Here is a 4428-nt window from a genome sequence, read left to right on the forward strand (position 1 = left end):
TTACAACTTGCCTGACTGATAGAAGATGAACACTGACTTTAGGAGAGGTGCTGGTCCAACTTCCAAATGTGGCTGCTTGTGTCAACCAACTGATTCAATAGTATCTCCTGTTGCTATCAGTCCATGTAAAACAGCCACTGGGTACACATGTCTGCACTCTGCAGCACTAAACATCTTCACCGAATGCAATGCTCTCGAGCCACCAAAAGGAGCCCAGCACTTCTTCACTCCGAAAGATAACCAAAGATCAAAAGGTCTGGTTCAAAATTATATTGCTTCATCGGACCCGGGGAAATTGCCAAAGCATTTGGCGATTGACACGTTGGAATATAAAGGACTAGTAAATAAAATCCTAGATAGGAAGTGGGCCAAAAAAGGATCTTTCGTGTATAATCCTGCATAATCTCGAATGTTATCAGTTCCGGACCTTCCGGTACGTAGACCAAATAATACAATGCAAGCAAAAGTTCCTAGATTCATGGAGATATAAAACAGCATATAAGTTATCATGCTTGCATATCCATCGTGGCGGGAGGGCAGGCTCCATCGAGCGGAGCTGAACATGCACGCCTTGTGTCAAGCATTCCATCGAGCGGAGCTGAACACCGTCTCCCAGCCCACAAATGGCCAGGCCCTTGCATTGATTCAGTCCTGTGCCACTGGATACATACATCTCTGCAGCTCGAACAAGCCGGCTGTATATGAGCGCCTCCTGTCAAGCATGCCGTCGAGCTGAGCTGATCTGAGCATCGTCTCCCAAATCACTAATGACCAAGACTTTGCATTGATTCCTAAAGTACGACCACTAATGGCCAAGACTTTGCATTGATTCCTAAGTACGCTTCTCCTCTGCTGGGCCTTTTGATCGAACACAAGCAGCGCCCTGAACTGCCGCTCCGTCGTCCGGCATTTCGTCGAACATCTGCCCCTCGCTACCAGGACCAAGGACCAATGCGCAAGGAAGAGTGGGTGCCGGTTCTCCGCTGGCGTTCCCTTCCATCACGCCGCATGGCGGCCGCCAGGGAGAGCGTCGCGGGTGAAGATGCAGAGGCCGCGGTGGAGGCGGCGCAGGGCGCGGCGGTGGGGGAGCCCCGTGTGAAGCTTTGTCAGGACCCTGATGATCAACAACACTTAACTGAAGATATGGACACCCAGCCTGAAGAAAGCGACACTGACGAAGAGCTACGCACCTGGGAAATGAACGGCTACGATGAAATGATCGCCTGAAGATCAACGGCTGGCACCAGTCATGGAACGTTGTTCCTTTTCCAGCCGTTGCCGTTACGCCAAGACAGCTACAGCGCTCACGTGCGCAGCCACCTCCTCGCCAGCTATTAAGCCTCAGCGGATCGGGATCCCCAGCATCTTTCCCCTTTCTCCAAGTTGTAATAGCTAGAACTATCGTAGAACCCTAGATATACTTGGTAGAATTCGGTCGATCCTTGACTTGTACCCTGAATTGTAAGAGAATTATCCGCTGCATCAATACAATCGGGGCTAGTTCGAGTGATTATCGCGTTCAAAGAGAGTTACAGCCTGACAATTGGTACCAGAAGCCAGTCGAATCTCGGCGAAATTCAGATCGAGGCTGCAGTGGTTGGGTTTCGGCTCGGTAAAATCCCACTGTTGGCAACCGATCAGGGTGATCTCTAGCAAGGGTTCTGGGTTCTTCCCGTGGTAAAATTCTGGAGCTACGAGTGATTTCACCATGCCGTCGCGCACCAAGCACATGGAGGAGATCTCAGAAGAACTAGATGTTCTTTGCGCCGAAGTCACGGCGATGACGCACAAGCAAGGTCAGATCCAAGATCAAGTGGAAGAAATCAACTCCCGCCTGTCCAAGGTAGGAGCCTTGGAAGCCCAGATCGGCAAGGTGGAAACACTGGTCGAGAATAATTCCAAGATTCAGACCGAGATTTTTGCTCTCCTGAGAGAAATGCAAGGTGAAAATACCCGCCCTCCCAACCCTGATTCACCTTCGTCGTCACGCAACACAGCAGTGCAACAAGACTCTGCTCCCAGTCAACAGCTCACAGTGCAAGATCTGCAAAAACAAATGGAAGTACTTGTACAAACACATCTGAAACAAGCGGAGCAACAACCAAAAACAGCAGAAACTCATCTGACCACAAGTGAGCAGCACAGATCTGAACGTGCAACTCAGTTTCTCAAAAACATCTCCAAAGGCCCTAAGATTGATTTCCCATGTTTCAATGGTGACAATCCTCTGGGCTGGATCAGACAAGTAAATAAGTATTTCCAACTGGCTCAAGTTCCTGACGAATGCAAGGCAGACTTATCCCTCACCTATTTCATTGGGCGAGCTGATAACTGGGTCAGAGGTGCACAGTTAGAGAATTATGCTATACCCTGGAAAGATTTCTGCAGGTTGTTATGTGATCGCTTTGCAGATTCTAGTATCTATGAGATATTAGAAAAATTCCACAATGTCAAGCAAGGAACATTGACAGTGGCAGCTTACATTGATAAGTTTGAAGAGATCATGGGTGTGGTTAGAGATGAGCACCCCTACCTGCAAGAGCACTACTATCTTGTGAGTTTCATCAATGGACTGAAACCAACGACCAGATGTAACCTAAGACCACAGAGACCCAAACTCCTCACCCAAGCTTACTAGATGGCTAAGGATTTTGAAAGTGGTATTCAAGCTAAGTACCAAGCTTATGTCACCCAGCAGGATAAGCAGTTGCAATTCCATACTACTCAGAACAAAACTCCTACTACTACAGCTAGAAATACCTCAGTTCCACCAGCAGCACCTGCAACTAGGAAACCTGGTGTCTGCTGGAGATGTAATGGGCCATGGGTCCCAGGGCACAAATGCAAGCAATCTCCAAGCATTCATGCTATTGCTAGTGAAAATGAAAGTGAAGAAATGTCCCAAGAGGAAGAAGCACAACTAGCAGTTCTAGCTGCTGAAGGGCAATTTTTTGATAGTTCTGACAAATGCATGCAAATATCTGCACAAGCAGTTTCAGGCAACACTTCTGAAGGAACACTAGCTGTCCAGATCATGATTGGGAACAAACAAGGAGTGGCACTAATTGACACAGGAAGTACAAACACTTTCATTGACATGAAATTTGCTCTTAAGGTCAATTGTCCCCTCTTGAACACACCCACAAAAAGAGTAAAAGTTGCTGGAGGAGGATCATTGAATTCTGGAGCAATTGCACCAAATGCAAGTTTCAGAATAGGGAATGAAACATTTTCCAATGACCTAACAGTGCTTGATCTGCAAGGGTATGATGTAGTCCTGGGTTGTGATATGCTCAAAAAGCACAGCCCCATATCTCTGGATTTTGAAGCAAGAACTGTCACTCTCAATAAGGACAAAACCAAGCTGGTCACATTTGTAGACTGCACTGCTAGTGAACCTCCTAAACTAAATTCATAATCACCCATAAAAGCAACCAATTCTTCTATTTTTTCCACATATTTGTAATCATATATATACCATTAGCATAAGAAGCCAAGGTTTTATCATCACTAAATTTGCATGAAAAGGGAAGGTGTGAAGCCTTCATCCTAGAGCAACAAGTGTAATCATATCTCAAGCATAGTTCCCGAGCATACCAATGCAACATATGAATTTGATCCCATAATAATTTCCCTTTTTGAGTCAAGCGATAATCCCTAAAGTATTCACGTTGATCCAACGTGTCTCCCATTACATAATTGAATGGATTTTTTTAGGATTATTAAAGTAGTACATAATATTTTTCACATAACTAGCATCGAGGGTTTTAGGAGGTTCCCCATCTCCATGAGTAGAAAGCACACCTATTTTTTTGGTATTTTGTGTTCCATATCCATAACTAAAGATAGAGAACAACTTAGAACAGCAAATAAAATCTACTTAGTGATAAAGCAAACAAGCACACACGAGAATAATCACCCCACGCTATAACACCCCGGCAACGGCGCCAGAAAAAGGTCTTGATAACCCATAAGTATATGGGATCAATTATAGCCTTTTTTGATAAGTAAGAGTGTCGAACCCAACGAGGAGCTAAAGGTAGAACAAATATTCCCTCAAGTTCTATCGACCACCGATACAACTCTAGCACGCTTAACGTTCGCTTTACCTGAAACAAGTATGAAACTGGAAGGACTTTGTAGGTGTTGTTGGATAGATTTGCGAGAATATAAAGAGCACATAAATAAAAACTTGGATTTTTTAGATAAAGACGCAATAAAGTTAGTATAGCGAGTGTGGAAAAGTGGTGGTAGGAGTTGTGAAATTGTCCCTAAGCAATTGAGTACTTTACTAGACCGATAGCAAGTTTTATGTGGGAGATGCCACTGCTAGCATGTCATCCCTGACTTGGAATTCTATGCACTTATGATTGGAAATATTAGCAAGCATCCGCAACTACTAATGTTCATTAAGGTAAAATTCAACCA

Source organism: Triticum dicoccoides, chromosome 7B, assembly GCF_002162155.2.
Source record: "Triticum dicoccoides isolate Atlit2015 ecotype Zavitan chromosome 7B, WEW_v2.0, whole genome shotgun sequence".
Classification (NCBI taxonomy): domain Eukaryota; kingdom Viridiplantae; phylum Streptophyta; class Magnoliopsida; order Poales; family Poaceae; genus Triticum; species Triticum dicoccoides.